Below are 21,680 nucleotides of genomic sequence, written 5' to 3'. Positions count from 1 at the left end.
AATGAAACAAAAAGGTATTTAGGCAACAACTAGCATGATGAGTAGAATAGTATCTCACATCTCAATACTAACATTGAATGTACATGGCCTAAATGCTACACTTAAAACATACAGAATGGCAGAATGGATAAGAATTCATCAACAAAGTATCTTGTTGTCTTCAACGGACTCACCTGACACATAAGGACTCAGATAAACTTAAGGTAAAGGGGTGGGAAAAGATATTCCATGCAAATAGACACCAAAAGTGAGCAGGAGTAGCTATTCTCATATCAGACAAAACAGACTTTAAAGCAACAACAGTTAAAAAAGACAAAAAGGGACATAATGATAGAGGAACTAGTCCAACAAGAAAATATCACAATCCTAAATATATAAGCACCTAACACTGGAGCTCCCAAATTTATAAAACAATTACTACTAGACCTAAGAAATGAGGTAGATAGCAACACAATAATAGTATGGGACTTCAATACTCCATTGACTGCACTAGACAGGTCATCAAGACAGAAAGTCAAGAAAGAAACAATGGACTTAAACTATACCCTAAAACAAATTGACTTAACAAATATTTACAGAACTTTCTACCCAACAACTGCAGAATATACATTCTATTCATCAGCACATGGAACATTCTCCAAGATAGACCAAGGTCTATCTTGTGTCAGCTGAAGCTCTCTTGAAAGCTCCACCTCCTGGCTGGATAGACCTTGTTTTGTGGCTAATACCATATAGGCCACAAAACAAGACTCAATAGATTGAAGAAAATCAACATTATATATCACGTACTCTCTCAGACCATATAGGCCACAAAACAAGACTCAATAGATTGAAGAAAATCAACATTATATCAAGTACTCTCTCAGACCACAGTGGAATAAAATTGGATATCAACTCCAAAGGAACCCTCAAAATCATGCAAATTAATGGAAATTAAATAATCTGCTCCTGAATGATTATTGGGTCAACAATGAAATGAAGATGGAAATTAAAAATTATTTGAGCTGAACAATAATATTGACATAACCTATCAAAACCTCTGGGATACAGCAAAAGCAGTGCTAAGAAGAAAGCTCATAGCATTAAATGCCTACATCAAAAAGTCTGAAGGAGCATAAATAGACACTCTAAGGTTATATTTCAAGGAACTAGAGAAACAAGAAAAAAACAAACTCAAACCCAGCAGAAGAAAAAAATTACAAGGATCAGAGCAGAACTAAATGAAACTGAATCAAAAAAATCCATAAGACAAATGAAACAAAAAACTGCTTTTTTTTTCTTTTTTTTCAGATGGAGTCTCTCTGTCGCCCAGGCTGCAGTGAGGTGGTGTGATCTCGGCTCACTACAATCTCTGCCTCCTGGGTTCAAGCAATTCTCCCTGCCTCAGTCTCCCAAGTAGCTGGGATTACAGGCACCTGCCACCATATCTGGCTAATTTTTTCTTTTTTTTTTTTTTAGTAGATACAGGGATTTGCTATGTTGCCCAGGCTGGTCCCGAACTCCCGACCTCAGGTGATCTGCCCTCCGCAGCCTCCCAATGTGCTGAGATTACAGGCGTGAGCTACTGTGTCTGGCCAACGAAACTGGTTTTCTGAAAAGATAAAGAAAATTGATAGACCATTAGTGTGATTAACCAAGAAAAGAAGAGAGAAGATCCAAATAAGCTAAATTAGAAATGAAATGGGAGATACTACAACTGATACCACAGAAATACAAAAGATTATTCAAGTCTACCACGGACACCTGTATACGCACAAACGAGAAAACCTAGAGGAGATGGATACATTCCTGGAAAGATATAATTCTTCTAGTTTAAACCAGGAAGAAATATAAACTGTGAACAAACCAATAACAAGCAGCAAAATAGAAATGGTAATTTTTAAAATCACTAACAAAAAAAGATCAGGACTGAATAGATTCAGAGCTAAATTCTATCAGAGATTCAAAGAAGAATTGGTACCAATCTTATTGACACTATCCCAAAAGATAAAGAAGGAATCCTCCCTAATTTCATTCTATGAAGCCAGTATCACCCTAATACCAAAAACAGGAAAGGACATAACAAGAAAAGAAAACTACATACCAATATCCCTGATGACTATAGACGCAAAAATCCTCAACAAAATACTAGCTAACCAAATACAACAGTATATCAAAGATAATCCATCATGATCAAGTGGGTTTTATACCAGCGATACAGGGATGATTTAACATACACAAGTCAATAAACGTGATACACCACACAGGATTAAAAACAAAAATCACATGATCATCTCAACAGACGCAGAAAAATCATTTGACAAAATCCAGCATCCTTTTATGATTAAAACTCTCAGCAAAATTGACGTAGAAGAGACATTCCTTAAGGCAATCAATGCCATCTATAACAAAACCACAGCCAACATTATACTGAATGAGGAAAAGTTGAAAGCATTCCCTCTGAGAACTAGAACAAGACAAAGATGTCCACTCTCACCATTTCTATTCAACATGGTACTGGAAGTCCTAGCCAGAGAAGTCAAACAAGAGAAAGAAACGGCATTCAAATTGGTAAAGAGGAAGTCAAACCATCGCTGTTCACTGATGATATAACTGTATACTTGGAAAACCATAAAGACATGTCCAGAAAGCTTCCCCATCTGATAAATGAATTCAGTAAAATTTCAGGATACAAAGTCAATGTACACAAATCAGTAGCACCGCTATACACCAACAGAGGCCAAACTGAGAATCAAGTCAAGAACTCAATTCCTTTTACAATAGCTGCAAAAAAAAAAAAAAAAAAAAAAACACGCTTAGGAATACACCTCTATTGGTCCATTTTTATATTGCTGTAAAGAACTGCCCAAGACTGGGTAATTTATAAAGGAAAAAGGTTTAATTGACTCACAGTTCAGCATGACTGCAGAGACCTCACGAAACTTACAATCATGGCAGGTGACGGGGAAGCAAAGCACCTTCATCACAAGGTGGCAGGAAGGAGAAGTGCCGAGTGAGGAGGGAAGAGCCCTATATAAAACCATCACATCTCCTAAGAATTCACTATCATGAGGTCAGCATGGGGGAACTGACCCCATGATTAAATTATCTCCACCTGGTCTCTCCCTTGACAGGTGGGGATTATGGGGATTACAATTCAAGATGAGATTTGGGTGGGGGCACAAAACCTAACCATATCATTCTGCCCCAGGCCCCTCCAAAACCTCATGTCTCTTTTACATTTCAAAACCAATCATGCCTTCCCAATAGTCCCCCAAAATCTTTTTTTTTTTTTAATACTTTAAGTTCTGGGATACATGTGCAGAACGTGCAGGTTTGTTACATAGGTCTACACATGCCATGGTGGTTTGCTGCACCCATCAACCTGTCATCTACATTAGGTATTTCTTCTGATGCTATCCCTCCCCTAACTCCCATTCCCCATCAGGCCCCAGTGTGTGATGTTCCCCTCCCTGTGTCCGTGTGTTCTCATTGTTCAACTCCCATTTACAAGTGAGAACATGCGGTGTTTGGTTTTCTGTTCCTGCGTAAGTTTGCTGAGAATGATGGTTTTCAGCTTCATCCATATCCCTGCAAAGGACATGAACTCATCCTTTCTATAGCTGCATATTACTCTATGGTGTATATGTGTCACATTTTCTTAATCCAGTCTATCATTGATGGGCATTTGGGTTGGTTCCAAGTCTTTGCTTTTGTGAACAGTGCTGCAATAAACATACATATGCATGTGTCTTTATAGCAGAATGATTTACAATCCTTTGAGTATATATCCAGTAATGGGATTGCTGGGTCAAATGGTATTACTGATTCTAGACCCTTGAGGAATTGCCACACTGTCTTCCACAATGGTTGAACTAGTTTACAGTCCCAACAACAGTGTAAAAGCGTTCCTATTTCTCCACATCCTCTCCAGCATCTGTTATTTCCTGACTTTTTAATGTTCACCATTCTAACTGGCATGAGATGGTAACTCATTGTGGTTTTGACTGATCTAATGACCAGTGATGATGAGTTTTTTTTCACATGTTTGTTGGTCACATAAATGTCTTCTTTTTTTCTCTTTTTTTGAGACAGAGTCTCACTCTGTTGCCCAGGCTGGGGTGCAGTGGCACGATCTCAGCTCACTGCAAGCTCTGCCTCCCAGGTTCACGCCATTCTCCTGCCTCAGCCTCGCAAGTAGCTGGGACCACAGGCGCCTGCCACCATGCCCAGCTAATTTTTTGTATTTTTAGTAGAGACGGGGTTTCACCATGTTAGCCAGGATGGTCTCGATCTCCCGACCTCATGATCTGCCCGCCTCGGCCTCCCAAAGTCCTGCGATTACAGGTGTATTTTTTTTTTTTTGAGACAGAGTTTTGCTCTTGTCACCCAAGCTGGAGTGCAGTGGCACAATCTTGGCCCACTGCAACCTCCGCCTCTGGGGTTCAAGCAATTCTCCTGCCTCAGCCTCGCAAGTAGCTGGGATTACAAGTGCCCACCAGCACGCCCAGCTAATTTTTGTATTTTTAGTAAAGATGGGGTTTCTCCATATTGGCCAGGCTTGTCTCAAACTCTTCACCTCTAGTGATCCTCCCGCCTTGGCCTCCCAAAAATGTCTTCTTTTGAGTAGTGTCTATTCATATCCTTTGCCCACTTTTTGATGGGGTTGTTTGTTTTTTTTCTTGCATATTTGTTTAAATTTCTTGTAGATTCTAGATATTAGCCCTTTGTCAGATGGACAGATTGCAAAATTTTTCCCCCATTCTGTAGTTTGCCTGTTCACTCTGATGATGGGTTCTTTTGCTGTCCAGAATCTTCATTCCAGCACTAACCCAAAAGTCCAAGTCCAAAGTCTCATCTGAGACAAGGCAAGTCTCTTCCACCTATGAGCCTGTAATATCAAAAGCAAGTTAGTTACTTCCTAGATACAATGGGGGTAAAGGCATTGGGTAAATATAGCTGTTCCAAATGAGCGAAATTGGCCAAAATGAAGGGGCTCCAGGCCCCATGCAAGTCTGAAATCCAGTGGGGCAGTCAAATCTTAAAGCTCTGAAATGATCTCCTTTGCCTCTATGTCTCACATCTAGGTTATGCTGATGTAAGAGGTGGGCTCCCATGGCCTTACGCAATACCTAACCAAGGAGTTGAAAGACCTCTACAACGAAAACTACAAAACACTGCTGAAAGAAATCATAGATGACACAAACAAATAAAAACACATCCCATGCTCATGGATGGGCAGAACCAATAATGTCAAAATGACCATGCTGCCAAAAGCAATCTACAAATTTAATGCAATTCCCATCAAAATACCACTATAATTCTTCACACAACTAGAAAAAACAACCCTAAAATTCGTATGGAACTAAAACAAAAAAAAAAAGCCTGCATAGCCAAAGCCAGACTAAGCAGCAAAAAAACAAATGTGGAGGCATCACATTACCTGGCTTCAAACTATACTACAAGGCTATAATCACCAAAACAGCATGGTTCTGGTATAAAAATAGGCACATAGACCAATGAACAGAATAGAGAACCCAGAAATAAAGCCAAATACTTACAGCCAGCTGATCTTCAACAAAGCAAACAAAAACATAAAGTGGAGAAAGTACACCCTATTTAACAATTGGTGCTGGGATAATTGGCAAGACACATGTAGGAGAATGAAACTAGATCCTAATCTCTCACCTTATATAAACATAAATTCAATATGGATCAAAGATTTAAATCTGAGACCTGAAACCATAACCATTCTAGAAGGTAACATCAGAAAAACCCTTCTAAACATTGGCTTAGGCAAAGACTTCATGACCAAGAACCCCAAAGCAAATGCAACAAAAACAAAGATAAAAAGGTAGAACTTAATTAAACTAAAAAGCTTCTACACCGCAAAAGAAATAATCGGCAGAGTAAACAGAACCCTCAGAGTGGGAGAAAATCTTCACAAATGAAGCATTCAACAAAGAAATAACATTCAGAATCTACAAGGCAATCAAACAAATCACCAGAAAAAAAAAAATCCAACAAATACAAATAATCGTATCAAAAAGCGGGCTTAGGACATAAATAGACAATTATCGAAAGAAGATATACACATGGCCAACAAACATATTTTTTAAATGCTCAGTATCACTAATTTTCAGGGAAATGCAAATCAAAACCACAGTGCAATATCACCTTACTTCTGCAAGAATGGTCATAATTAAAAAATCAAAAAATAATAGATGTTGGCATGGCTGTGGTGAAAAGGGAACACTTTTACCCCGCTGGTGGAAATGTAAACTAGTACAACCACTATGGAAAACAATATGGAGATTCCTTAAAGAACTAAAAGTAGATTTGCCATTTGCTCCAGCAATCCTGCTACTGGATATCTACCCAGAGGAAAAGAAGTCATAATATAAAAAAGACACTTGCACATGCATGTTTATAGCAGCACAATTCGCAATTGCAAAAATATGGAACCAGCCCAAATGCTCATTGATCAACGAGTGGATAAAGAAAATGCGGTATATATACATATACCATGAAATACTACTCAGCCATAAAAAAGAATGAAATAATGGAATTCGAAGCAACCTGGATGAATTTGGAGACCATTATTCTAAGTAACCCAGGAATGGAAAACGATGCATTCTATGTTCTCACTTATAAGAGGGAGCTAAGCTCTAAGGATGCAAAGACATAAAAATGATACAATGGACTTTGCGGATTCAGGGGGAAGGGTGGGAGGGGAGTGAGGGATAAAAGACTATACGTTGGATACAGTGTACACTGCTTGGGTGATGGGTGCACCAAAATCTCAGAAATCACCACTGAAGAACTTATCCATGTAACCAAACACCACCTGTTCCCCAAAAACCTACTGAAATTTATTAAAAATCATTTAAAAGATGGAATAAGGAGCTGGGGTTATTGGAGTCATCTCTCTACCTCATTCCCTGACTCATTCCCTCATTCCATTCCCTCATTCCATTCAGTTCATAGGCTCCACTCCAGACCTGAAGTATTGGAATCTCTAAAGATAAGACCTCATTCCCTGACTCATTCCCTCATTCCATTCCCTCATTCCATTCATCCAGCGATGAAATTCTGTGAGTTCTCTAGCAGTTTTTCATAAGGGTGGATAAGAACTCATGTGAACCTATAGAGTTTTAGAACTTAGAGAACCTAGAAGTAAAGAGCTCTTAGAAACCATCCAGGCCAAACTCTTCATATAACAGTTTCTTTCTTATCATTCATGTGGTTTATAAGTTTTATCCAAAGATAGTAGCAATCCTAGTCATGCTAATTCTAATTCACTACTTACCCATAGCAGAGTGGAAACTTTTACCAAAATATCTGGAAACAGTTTTAAATTGTTTTTCTCTACCAGGATGCCCCCATGTTGAAGAAAGTAGGCAAAAACTACAATAAAAATATGAGCTAGTCCTTTATCTTCTGAATGCCTTAAAAACACCCAAAGAATCTGTGAGCTGGTAGAAACCGAAGAGGCTACTTCTTTATACATTCTTTGTCTTGTTCTAAAAAATAATTTATGGCAGCTTTAGAAGTCAACTAGTAAAACCTTATTTCCCACAGAGGAACCTCCTCTATGACATCTCAAATTGATATTTTATTTTATTCTTCAAAGATTAAACACATACACAAGTATCTTTCCCTTGATAAAGTTGATTATTAGAAAAAGAAACCTCCCCATATGGATTTACATCCTCTTTCCTAGAATACACACTTTATTTAATACAGTCCACTTTTAGGACTTCTTTCAAGATCATAATCTGTCCATAATCTTCCTAGCAACCCTAGAAATTTCTCTTCCTATATCAAAGAAATGGCCTAACAGAATCACTTGTCCACTGTCAAAAGTAAGTTGCCTCTTCTGATTCTGAATCAGCATCAGAATCACTTGTTGTACCAATTCATAGGCTCCACTCCAGACCTGAAGTATTGGAATCTCTAAAGATAAGACCAGAGAATCTACAACTACTACATATCAATAAAAAAATGAAAAATAGAAATTTTTAAAAATTATACTTAAAAAAGACCAGAGAATCTGCATTTTAAATAAGCATATTCTGATTCTTGCATACACTTAAATCCTTGAACTAGTGCGTAGAGGATAGGGATACAAAGCTAATATGGATTCGACCATCTTAAAACTAACTCCTAGAAAAATGCTCTCATTCTACAAGAAAAAAAGAGCATCATTATCTGAAAGCTCCATAGTCCCCAAAGCAATACATTAACATAGCTGTAGGAATCTAGTGTTCGGCTAGTACTTACTCAGTCTGTTGGGGGCTAATTGTTCAAGGGGTTGCAGTCTTCACGGAGAAAGTACACAGAAACAATGAAGAACAAACTAGCACCAGACCCAAAATGTTGGGGGTGGAGGCAGCCCTATGAAATGTTGCTCTCATTTTACTCCATGAATATGAACAATACTTCACATACTTGACATTTAAGGAAAGCTTGTTTTATAATAAACTTTGGATTCTTGAGAGGCTATTATGAAATTTTGTCTTTAGTAGCACAAAGTAGGGTTAATCCAATTCTATGAGCCTTAAACCAATACTCCAGAGCGCACTATGTTAAGAACCTATGATTGAGTTCTAGACTAACATACCAAATGTATCTCAGGGTTTAATCCTTAGATGGCTCTTCTTTTCTCTATCTACATTCACTCCTTTCATATTCTCATGGCTTTCAATATCACCTATACTCTGCTGACAGCTAAGTTCTCTAGTTCAATTCTCTTACCTGAACTCTAAATTCATACTCAATTGCCTATTTGACACTACTGCTTGGATATCCAATATACATCTCAAACTAAATATTTCTAAACCTGAATGGTTCATCACTTTCCAAACCTGGTCCTTTTGAAGGCTTTGCCATCTTAGTTAACTGCAAATATATCTTTTCAATTGCTCAGGCTATAAACTTCAAGTTTTCTTTAATTTCTCCTTTTCTTTTTTCACCCCAAATTTGATTTTTCAACACATCTTCTTGGCTTCTTCTTCAAAACACATCTAGAATCTGACTTCCTCTCACCATTTCAACCTCTACCACTTGATCTGAGCCACCATCTTCTCTTGACTAAATCTACTGTGATAGATCTCTAACTGGTTTCCCTAGTTCTATGCAGTCCTCGCTCTAGTCCATTCTTTAACACAAAACCCAGAATAATCCATTTAAAACTAAGCTCAAAGATATGATTCCATTCCTCAAAATTCTTCAATATTTCCTCATCTCACTCACCCAGGTTAAAAACCAAAATCTTTACAAGACCCTACATAAATCTGGCTCTTCATGACCCCTAAGATTTCATATCAAACTATTCTGCATCTGGCTCACGCTGCCCCAGTATTCCTAGCTCTGGTCTCCCAATGATGTCATCATGTTCCTGCCTTAGGGGCTTTACACAGGCTTTCCTCAGATATTCTCATTGCTTACTTCTTCATTATTTTAAGTTATTGCTAAAAAACGTCACTTTCTCAGTCAATAACTCCCTGACCACCCTGTTTAAAATGTACTTAGTGCCCAGAACTACTTACCCTTTTTTCTGCTTTGTTTTTCTTTCATGTAATGTCACCTTTTAAGATACTCTATAATTTACTTTTTCTTTTTTTTTTGAGACAACATCTTGCCCTGCCAGGCTAGAGTGCAGTGGCACAATCTTGGCCCACTGCAACCTCAACCTCCAAGGCTCAAGCCTTCCTCCCACCTTATAATGTACTTTTTCACTTTTATTTATTATCTACCTTCTTCCAGTGGAATATATAAACTTCACCAAAGCAATAATTTTTGTCTTGTTTTTTATTTCCCCTCTCTCTGTCTCCACTGTTGTATTTCCAGTACCCAGAATAGTTCCTGGAACAAAATAGGTTTTTAAATAAATGTTTTTTAAGTGACTCAGTTAATAAATAAAGAAGTTTAACTGGCTTTGTGGCCCTGATAGGACAGGTCACTTAACCTTACATCCTGTGTATCCTCATTTGTAAAATGTGATTCATGATTCTTATTAAGGTCTCTTCCACGCTCTGAAATTAAAGTGATGCTCACAGATCCAAAGTTATGGAAGGAAGCCCGGTGAAGTTCTGGGGCACAGCCTGGCTGTTTGAAGACTGTTGTAAACCAAGCTGCTGTGGCCATGAGAAAAGCACCCAGTGGTTGCTGTGATAAAGACTGAGTTTCAACATAACTTGGTGTTAAGGAGAATCTGAGGTTGCACTACCCTCTCTAAAACAGTCATAAATAAAATCTGTCTGGTGGTTTCATCTTTATATCTTTTTTCTGCTTTGGGCAACCCAAGCCGTGTTCACTGCCTCTACTCAGCATGATTTTGTAAATGCTAGCCACACTACAGAGTTTAAAGGTATGAAATATCTAATTAAAATGAGACTTCTGGTGGGAATAGCTTTCAGAGAGTAGTAATATGACTATACAATATTTAACAAAAAAAAAGTCTGAGTCTAGGAGTCAAGGGAACTGGATCCTAAATCTGGTTCTGTCACTGTGTGACTTCAGAGAAGTCACTTAGCCTTTATGCCTCAGTTTTCTCATTTGTCAAACCGGGATTTGCCCGCCCTCAGAGGATAATTGTAGAGATTGCATAAAATAACAGATAAAAAAGAACTTTTAAAGTTTATAAATGCCCTGCGTGTTTCATCCTTTTAAAGCACTAACGATGTGTTATGTTCTGAAAATGACAGAGAATTAAATGTGATCTTCACTCATAAAACTAGGAGATACAGTCCTATAGGTTCACAATTTACCTAACAGGATATGACATGATCACTGGGAGATACGCCAGAAAAGAGGCTGTTGACAGAGTGCAAAAGTCAGGCATATGCAATTACAATGTTGAATCCAATCATCATCATGAGTTCAGGGTAGATATTTATGGATCATCATGAAGACCAGGAGGAACCTGACATTCTGAGTGGGTGGTAGAAGATTTTCTTTGGAGAGGCAAAGTTATCAAAGACAAAGTCATTTCCAACTTAAGAAGCAGATATTTTACAAGCTGTACAGTTCATCCATTTAACAGGCCCTAGCATTTGCTGCATACAGAAATTAAGTTTGGTTGCCATGAGAGCATACTGGATATTCTGAGTGCCACACTTGGTACCATCACAGCTGTAATCAAGACAGATTTCAATACGGATACTTTTTTCTGGCTCCATAGATACTAACAAAATCCATGTTTTCTTTTTCCAGGGCCCAGCTCAGAAATCAGTGCTGATCAAATAAAGCACACATTCCCTTTGGCACTAAATTTGACTCGGCAGCGTCTGTGCAGGGATCCTGGCAAGTAAGAGAATCATTTTTCTAAGCCATGGCCAGTCCCTGGAAGCGAATCTAATCATAGTATGGTGTTCCAAGAGGGGAAGTGAGAAATTTTCAGAGATGGGCAGGAGGGAAGATATAAGAATAATCATAACAAGATTCTAAGGGGAGAAAGCCACATTGAATTAAACTTTAGATGATCTACAGCAGCTCTGCAGTGCCCAAATAAGTGCCTATAAAAAACTAAATACATGCGTTAATTAATGAAAGAATGAAACCTAGTCAGGGTCGGCTAAGTATCTATAATTGTATTCATTTGGTTGCAGAACCAGAACATTCAGCCTTTAGAATCACTGGGGATTGGCTCACCGCTGTGTGGAAGCACAACTGTTATTTCTGAATGCCATCCACGTGGCTCAGCCACTGAGATGAAGCACCATTCAGAAGAAGCAAATGTGTGCTCTATGTTTCACCCAGTCTGATTTGGCCAAGATCACACAGATAGGTTCTACAAAGAAAGCATTATTACCATTATCATTGAAATATAAATCTACTTTTGGAAAACAAGTGCCTTCTAAATACACCAATTGGAAAACAAACAAAGTGAATTTAAGCTATGTAAGTATGAGGAGATTCTTTAACAGAAATGCCCTCTTCTAAGTTTCTCTGCCAAATCTTCTTACTACATTTAAAGTTCTCAAAGCCTTTTTGTTTCATGTCCTTGATTCCGGTCCCTTCAACGACTTTAGCTACTCTTTAGTACTTATACAGAGAATTTTTTCTTATATGATACAGTCAGGGAATGCAATATCCCAGCTCTACAATATTCTGGCTTCTGGAAAGATATGCTTTTGACATACCATATAACATTTCCAACAGGTTTCCAACAATAATAATACATGATATTCTATTACAGCATATTATAGTAAATCATATTATAATCATATATGGGTACTTCTGCTGAATGTAGTATAATCTTCTCCTGGTGACTCATCAAGTACTTTAGGATCATGGTTTGTCTGTTTTACTGATGCTCACAAAAGCAAAACAACTATGCCAAAGTGCTGGTGAGTGAAGCATTATATGGAATAGATTCCTGCTAAACCCGAGAACATCTTTGCCCTGAAACTATCTAGTATCTAGATAGCTCTTGGTAACCCTAGGCATTTGCTGTCAACATAACAAGATCAGCTCTACTTAGTTTCCCAGATCAAACAAGATCAGTTGTGCTCTATTTAGTGTATTGTTTAACGTCTTCCTGTGATTATATTCATTTATGTTTCAAGTTTTTTTTTCACAAAAGACTCCTTATTTTGGTTTCATTTCAGATTGTCTCCAGGCTCCAAGATTTTTTCATAGCAATTTCTTCCCCTCAATGCTTATTTTAATGCTATGCACAATGAATTCTTCAAAAACTAGCCACTAACTGGTACTTACTGGCTACATTTTGTGAAACAAAAATTACGGGAGGCCATTGTTTTAGGATGGAATTCCTGCACTAGTCCCTAACAAATTAGACCAAACCAAAACGGGGTCACTCATGCTAAATGGCACATAATCAAACTAAAGCTTTAAGAAATCAAATAGATCCCAAATGGACCAACTTTTCCTGAAAATAGGAGACTCCAGTCTACCTGAGTCAGAGTAATAAGGAAGTCCTCTCTCCTTGAACCTGCACAAAAAAGTAACCTGATATTAAATAATCAGTTATTTTTATTCTTGTTTTTTAGGTGGGGTCTCACTCTGTCACCCAAGCTGGGGTGCAGAGGTGCAATCATGGGTCATTGCAGCATAGAAATACTAGGTTCAAGAGATCCTCTCCCCTCACCCTCCCGAGTAACTACAGGCACACATTACCACGCCCAACCAATTTTTTATTTTGTTTTTTGTAGAGATGAGGTCTCACTTTGTTACCCAGGCTGCTCTCAAACTCTGGACATCAAGCAATTCTCTTGCCTCATCCTCCCAAAGTGCTGAAATTATAGGCATGAGCCACTGGGCCCAGCCCCACTCAGATTTTTATTTTATTTTATTTTATTTTATTTTATTTTATTTTATTTTATTTTATTTTATTTATTTATTTATTTATTTATTTTAATTTTTCAGATGGAGTCTTGCTCTGTCGCCCAGGCTGGAGTGCAGTGGTGTGATCTTGGCTCACTGCAACCTCCGCCTCCCAGGTCCAAGCAATTCTCTTGCCTCAGCCTCCTGAGTAGCTGGGACTATAGGCGTGCACCACCACACCTGGCTGATTTTTGTATTTTTAGTAGAGACGGGATTTCACCATGTTGACCAGGCTGCTCTTGAACTCCTGGCCTCATGATCTGCCCACCTCAGCCTTCCAAAGTGTTGGGATTACAGGTGTGAACCACCGTGCCCAGCCTCAGTTATTTTTATATTTCTCTTTTCCTTGTCCCCACTTTACAAAACCCACTGTTCTGCCATTGCCCAGTGGGAGCTTTACTCTGTCTTGAAGAGTAGAAGCTGCCCCATTCATGAGTCACAGATAAAAGCCAATTCTATCTATGACTAAATTTGCTGTAATTTTGTCTTTTGACAATTTTATGTGGTGAAAATAGCCAATATGCTAAGTGAATAACCAAAATGTTCTTGTAAATAACATAAATTTGTGGTTTCCTAGTATACTCTGCAGAGCTCTGGGATTCTCTAGATGTGCCTCACTGACCACTGTGATATGAGGAGGAAGCTAAACTCACGTCGCTCTGCGCATCCCATATCCTTCAAGCTGAGCAACTCCATCCTAATCCTTTTTCTTTTTATTTATTTATTGAGACAGGGTCTTATTCTGTCATCCAGACTGGAGTGCAATGGCTCCATCACAGCTTACTGCAGCCTCGACCTCCTGGGATCAAGTAATCATCCTGCCTCAGCCTCCTGAGTAGCTGGGACTACAGGCATGTGCCACCACACTCAGCTAATTTTTGTATAATTTTAGAGGTGGGGTCTCCCTATGTTGCCCAGGCTAGTCTCAAACATCTAGTTTCAAGCAATCCTCCTGCCTCAGCCTCCCAAAGTGCTGGGATTATGGGCAAGAGACACTGCACCTGGCCCTTGTCTGTTTTATATAGTGAGTTTCTACACAAGATTGTGTGTAATTGTGTTTTATAGCAAAAAATAGTTTGGCAATTAGTAACATTGACCCAACTGCTAATTGACAGTGAATATTTCATTTCGGTGACTCTACTTGCTTGTTGACAAAGCTCCTATTGAGCAGGGGCAGTGATATTGTCAAGTCCTGTTTTTTATTTTTTGTGTGTGTGTACAAACATTTTTAAATGCTTACCAATGGTTCAATACTGAATAAAGCCTATGTACTCCCAATGATTACTGTCTAAAGTAGCATTATGCAAAGTACTTAACTGAGCTTCCACCCTATAATTCTAAAAGCTAAGCAAAAATGCTTGTCGCTCTTTTGAAGATATGGGTTATAATTATTGGAGAAGCACATTCACATGCAGTTTGACTCTTCTCCACATTGGAGTAATTACCCTGCATTGTAGCTGGACTCAAGGGATTTTGAATGTAGTAATGAATTGCTGTGAACCTTCCAAGAAATACCGAACCATATGTCTCGGGAAATGGGTTGGAGGCTGCAGCTATAGATAAGAACGTGGGAAGGGAATGCTAGTACTTCTAAAGCCAACTGTGTAAGGTTATGAATTGAAATTCATTGCTAATGTGGATGAAGCTGGAATGTATTTTTCCCATGATGTTTAGCGTGGAATTTGTCATAGTAGCAGGAAATTGGATGCTAAACTTTTAAAGTTGCTTTCCAGTGATTAAAGAACAGAATGTCAAGATTCTTAGAATCTTCATACTAGAAGTTCAAATTTACATGTAGCTTATATTATCTGGATGGCTACAATTATAAACTCTCAGAAGCTTAGGCCAGATCATAAAAAGGCCAAAATATGAGAATGAAACCATTGAGAATTAAAATACAGAAGTTGAAAGTCGCCAACTGTAGAAGTTTCATATTCAAGAGATATTCTTTTTCCTGAGGAGATCTAAATCCAGTCAAATAATCAAATGTAAATAAAAAAATAACTTAATCAATCAAATCCATCTGTAGAAAGGATGGGATGTGTTTATAGAAGCCCAGTAATTCAAACCGAAGCTAGAAAAGGTGGTATCAAAAATAAAGATTCATAAAAATTTGTACTATCCAAGAAGAAGAGAGACTACATCTAGGTCACCTGAGGTAAATTCTATCAATAAATAAGGGTGGTTCACCAAGCTTACAGCCTGGTGAGACAATATTCCAGGTCGCAAGCTTTCTTACAGACAGGAGACAATCTTTCAGATCTCAAGAAAGAAGGAATAGGTAAAATAGACATCTACAGTCAGTTGACTTTAAGTAAAATAGATAATCCTATATCATCTGAGTGGCCCTAATTCAATCAGTTGAAAAGCTTTACAGCAGAATGAGGTTTCCTGGAAGAAGAAATTCTACCTATCAACTTCAGCTTGATACATTTTGGACTTGTCTAACCAGCTCCCACAACTGCAGCCTGGGTGACAGAGTGAGACTCCGACTCAAAAAAAAAAAAAAATTCCTTAGTATATATTGCCTATTAGTTCTGTTTTTCTGGTTGAACTCTGACTGAACTTCTCCATTAGTTGCCTGACAAAGGCAAAGTCTTCATCAAAAAGAAGTAAAGAAAGAAAGAGGAAGACTAGTGTCAAGCAAACAGAGGATTAAATTTAAAGGAGTGATAACAGGAATCTCCCAATGATGGTAACTGACTAAAAATCCCTGGGACAACACTTGTGAACCATATTCAATAGGCTGTCTAACGTCCACAAGGGAAACAGGAACAGATACTTGCAAGGTGAAGTTTACTCACACGTGTCAGAATAGTGGAAGTTAGTAGCTTGAGAGGAAGAAAAAAGTCAGAAAGAATTAAAAACAATATTGACAGCAATTCTTAGTGACTAAGACAAAAGTTGCCCGGCAGTTCATTGGTGGAACCACAGAAGTCTGTCTGGAGTTCACTGTAAGCCCAGAAAGCAGGGACATCAATGAGACTGTTCTGGAGCCTTGCATGTGCCATAATTATGCTTTTGCCTGAGATTACTATTAATATAAACTTCACATTCCAAAGAAGAATCTACTCTCCATTACAAAAGCCCAAGGTAAAGAAAGTCTGAGCAATGAACACTTCACCATGGTTTCTTGTATTAGAGAAAATGAAGGTTTCTGAATAGCACTTAAAAAATGATCATGGAAATGTGCCAGGAAGGAAAAGGTTTCCAGGAGGCAAAGGGGAATTAAAACATGTGTTGATAGAAAAATGTGTTTAGCTGATAGAAAGAAATTCAGAACTATTCAGGTTGTGCTGTAGGGAAACTTTCGTACCAGAGTGACAACTTTGACATCTCTCAACTATCAGAGTCTATAAAGTAAAATCATGTTATTTAGATATCAGCATCATGTTTTTGGCTCAACTTAGTCAAAGACTAAATTTAATGCAACTTTAGATGTAAATTAGATTGTTAGGGAAAGGAATGCCTTCTGAAGTTCTGGGTAGTCCAGAAACCATCAAGTAATGAAATTAAGCAAGGAACTAAGAGCAGTGCATTCTATTAGACCTCAGGTAGGTTTATGAAATTTCATTTAGGTGAGTCATAGATGCAGAAGTGCATGAGCAAGTTATAGATAGTAGTTTTGGCTCTCAAGGATCAAACAAGCAGTGGCTTCAAGGCTTTCAGGATATTCCTTCTACATCATGATCTGAGGATTCTAATGAAAGTTGGAGATACAATGCCTTATTCTTTAGTGTATTTTGTCTTACAGTAATAAAAACAAATGCATTTATATGTGTATACATGGATAAGCACTATAGTATTACAAATTAGGCAGACCGAGACATGAGGCATCCTGGTACCTTAGCAATTTGTATCAATAAGAAAGGAGCAAAAGCTGAGACTTTGAAGAACATAAGACCTGCCAATCTTGAACAGCTAGCTTCTGGGGGACTAGCCAGGAATTCCAATGCCCAAAAATCAAAAGATATGGAAGCCCAATGCTAAGTAACTAAGGGTCTGCATCAGTCAGGTAGGGAAAGCAACAGAAATCCATCTGATGTTGATCATAACTCTTGTCACAGCAAGCTTCTTGCCAGCAGCCAGGATCCACAGGAGAGAGGCTTGATACAAGCCACATAGGGAGTTGAAGTCACAGCCAACTGAATTGCAGCTTGAGGAGTATCTCAAGCCCAGCAAGGAAAGCGTAGCAGATTGATGATCTGAATTAATATAATGGGTAACAGGGGAGAAACAAAAACCCTACAACAAAAGGTTTACATGCTCCAGGAGCTTGGCAGGACCATACCAATTACAAATCAGGAAGAATACTTCTAGACTCTGTCTATAGGCGGTGCTAAGAAAACTGCTTTTACCACCTGACCTGGTTAGGCTCTGCTAGGAAACTGGAGTCACTGGGGGCAGCCTGAGAGGTGCATTTTTGACTTCAGCTGGATGGACCTGGAAAATACAAAAGTAAAGAAAATAAGTTCATTAAGGACAACAGGCACATATCTGTAACTACATAAAAAGAAGCGACACAAGTCCTATTTCAAAGCTATTATATATGCTGTGTCCAAGGAACCCTTGTCAGTAAGGAATCAGAGTTTTTAATGAATAGGGTTATGGGAGTCCTATGCTATACATTTCTGAGCAGGCGAATGAAAATAAACTTCTGCACATTTACTCAGACAGATATTTGTTCAGTGTGGTAATAGGAACTGTTATGTTTTGATCTCAGTAATAGTTCATGAAGCCTACTGGACGATCATGGAAATGATGATCAAAGCAAGGATGTAAATAATCTATACATCTATACTTTATTTTTCCAGTAGAGTGTGAAAAAAAAATCTCATTAGCCTTTGAAAAAACTTGGGAAATAAAAGCAGATGTCTTGGGCCGGGTGCGGTGGCTCACGCCTGTAATCCTAGCACTTTGGGAGGCCAAGGCAGGTGGATCACCTGAGATCAGGAGTTTAAGACCAGCCTGGCCAACATGGCAAAACCCCGTCTCTATTAAAAACACAAAGTTTAGCCGGGCATGGTGGTGCAAACCTGTAATCCCAGATACTGTGGAGGCTGACGCAGGAGAATCACTTGAACACAGGAGGCGGGGGTTGCAGTGAACCGAGATCGCACCTCTGCACTCCAGCCTGGGTGACAGAGCAAGACTCTGTCTCAAAAAAACAAAAAAACAAACAAACAAAAACAGATGTCTGAAGAAGCCATCAAGAAAAGCAACTAGTCAAAAAGAGATTTTAAACAGATACATCTTTAATGAAGTGGCTGAAGGTGTTTTTGTTTTTTCCTGTTTCATCCCAACTGATCCCACAGAGTGTTGGTGGCAGGATGTTGAATGGCAGGATATCAATCAGCACTTTTCCAAGTCTGAGTGGGCTGTCATTCTACTTTCTTTGGTAAGAGAAGACTTAAAGTGGATGGGAAAATGCCTTGGCCTACCAAAAGAGCTTTATTCAGCAACCCAATCCAATTACTTTCCCCTCAGTCCACAGATACAATAAACCTGGACCTGGAAAACTTGGAATATATCTTCATCTGTCCCTCTGATACACTTGCAAGGCAAAAATTATGAAGTCACCCCTTATAAAGGCTGTCCTGATTCACAGAATATTCATTCACTGGCTTTTCTTTATTTCATTTCTCAGAGTTCTACTATTTAACAACAAAAATTAAAATTAAAATATCCTTTAATAGTTGGGATACTTTTTTTTTAAGAGGATAGGTAACTTTTTCTATCTAGTTAATGGTTTGGGGATAGACAGGCACATCATTTCCAGATAAATAGATCTCCTCCAAAGAGTCAAGTAATTTCTGTAACTTTTAATTTTTAATTTAACCCTAACATAACAGCCAATGGTTTCAGTGCTATAAGAGGTCTGAAAAGATTATCTTGCCCTATCTCCTATATTCTAACCAATAAAAGATAAGTAGACATATGCCTTCATTTTATGGAGTTCAATGCTATGCTCAGGTCTCACAGCAAATAAGAGGGTAGAGAATCCAGGACATGTTTACCTCTTGTGGAGAGCCTTGATCTACCACACCATGCTGCTTCTCTTCTAGATCTGTGGCTGATTTAAGCTATGTTATTATAAACCAGGCCATAGACATTAACTCAGTAATTGAGTTTTGTGAAATTTCCAAGCTAGATGAAGATGATTAAAGAGTGTCTTCTCAAAAACAACTTTATTATTAAAATTTAAATAGGTCTTGTAGAATAAGTATGGGTAATAATACACATTTTTTCCTCTTAATAAAGCAGTAAATAATAGGAGAGTCATTGTTTGTAATTTCTAATGTTCTCATACCAATGCTTATAATTATACAATGCCTTCATATCACAGTGAATATATTCTGGTTGAGGATAAAATTCAAGTCAAGACTGTAATCAAAGAAACAAAACAAAAATGAAATCACTATACAGAAAGATATGGTAGCACATGCTGCTGAAGTGTGGTAAAAAAATTTGCATGTGTTCCCTGTGCCCCTTGGTGGATGAGACTAGAAGACCTGATAAAGAAGGATATAGGAAACCTAAAATGGGATATTTCCAAATTGGAATAATGGGCTTTACACTATGCTACCCTTATTCCAGAGAAAGCCATCATTCTCCACCAAGCATAGCTAAGCCAAAACCCTGGTTTTCCGAGGTAGCAGATTACCACACGGTATGCACTAAGAAGTGAGAAGTGGTGTTTCTGCAGATATCTCAAGATGGTTGGGTGGTGACTCAAGCCAGCCTTTGAGAAATCCTTATTTTCATTGGAAAAAATAAGGATATATAAAATACAGTTTACTATCAAAAATACATCTTGTTATAGGCTGGGCCCAGTGGCTCACGCCTGTAATCCCAATACTTTGGGAAGCCAAGGCAGGCAGATCACTTGAGGTCAGAAGTTCGAGACCAGCCTGGCCAATATGGTGAAACCCCGTCTCTACTAAAAATACAAAAAGTAGCTGGGCATGGTGGCGGGCACCTGTAGTCCCAGCTACTCGGGAGGCTGAGGCACAAGAATCGCTTGAACCTGGGAAGGGGAGGTTGCAGTGAGCCAAGATCGCATCACTGCACCCTAGTCTGGCCATCGCAGCGAGACTCCATTTCAAACAAACAAACAAAATACATCTTGTTATAAAATGTTATTAAAGTTATTGAAGCATATATTTCTGTGAAATATTTTTAACACATATTTTATGAAACTAGAGATTTGATTCTTTACATTAACAGTGTAGACAAAGACCTCTAGCTGGTAAATTATCATTTCTAATTCTAAGTGCATGTGACCATGCATATTCCAACTTATTTTAGAATAAAATTTTTTGGTTTTTATATTGCTTGTAAAAATGCAGACATTTTAAAACAAGATCTACAAATTGATTTTTCAAACTGTGGTAACAATATTTAAAGGCAAATTAATATAAACATGATATGATTGATGCTACTTAGAAATATTTTTATTTTTCAAAAGTAGTAGTCCTTTAAATTTTACACTTGTAGGTAAGAATATTTCTGGAGAGCATGTTCAGACTGACTTATTTATATAAGTGTTATTTTATACACTGGTTTGTTCCTAAAAGAAAGTAAGGGACATTACAAAGATACAAACCGTATGAATCTATGTTCAGATGGCTAGGTTAATTCAAGGAAATACTGTAGACAGTTGTATTTGTCAGTATAGGCTAGGTTATACTTTGGTTGAAAACCATATCTTAGTAGATTAATAAAACAAAATTTTGTAATTGTTTAAGTCTGTTGTAGGACAAGGTGACTCTTCAGGCTAAAGTCCTTCATCCAAAGAGTCAAAAAATTGATGCTGCATTTCTCATCTTCCAGTGGGTTTCAGAGAATATCATTTTTAGTTTTGTCAAAATTTTTTTAAAGAATTATTTAAATGGTATATGATGCTATCAATTCTAAATTTTGTTCTAAGCCACAAGCATCTATTGATATAATGTTAGGATATTATTTTTTTGTTTTCTGTTTTTGTGTTTTAGGGAGAATGATGCCTATATGTATTTGCACACTGAAATTGTTTCTAGAATAACAAATAAGTTCATGTCAATGCTTACTAAATTTTTTTGTGTGTAATTTTTTTGCTAAACCACTTTATTGAAGTATGATTGATATATTAAAAGTCATAAATATTAAATGTACACAACATGATGGGTTTGGAAGTAGGCATACACCCATGAAACCACCACCATAATCTATGCCATAAATCTACACATCACCTCCAAAGTTTTCTCCTGCCCTTATTATTATTGTATGTGTGTATGATAAGAATATGTAACAAAAAGTCTACCTTATACATTACAGTATTGTTAACTATAGGCATTATACTGTACATTAGA

The 21,680-nt window shown here is 37.9% G+C and overlaps 1 long non-coding RNA gene across 1 annotated transcript in view; it reads right to left on the bottom strand.

Moving 5' to 3' along the window:
* Positions 1–21,680, bottom strand: part of LOC131382437 (uncharacterized) — a 52,926-nt gene that overhangs the window by 12,458 nt on the left and 18,788 nt on the right. The window contains exon 3 of the long non-coding RNA XR_009211931.1: positions 17,696–17,772. This is a non-coding gene — a long non-coding RNA (uncharacterized LOC131382437). The remainder of the gene's footprint in view (positions 1–17,695; positions 17,773–21,680) is intronic.

The sequence above is a fragment of the Hylobates moloch genome, unplaced genomic scaffold (assembly GCF_009828535.3).
Source record: "Hylobates moloch isolate HMO894 unplaced genomic scaffold, HMol_V3 SCAFFOLD_24, whole genome shotgun sequence".
Taxonomy (NCBI): Eukaryota; Metazoa; Chordata; class Mammalia; order Primates; family Hylobatidae; genus Hylobates; species Hylobates moloch.
This window is presented reverse-complemented; position numbering and strand designations above follow the sequence as displayed.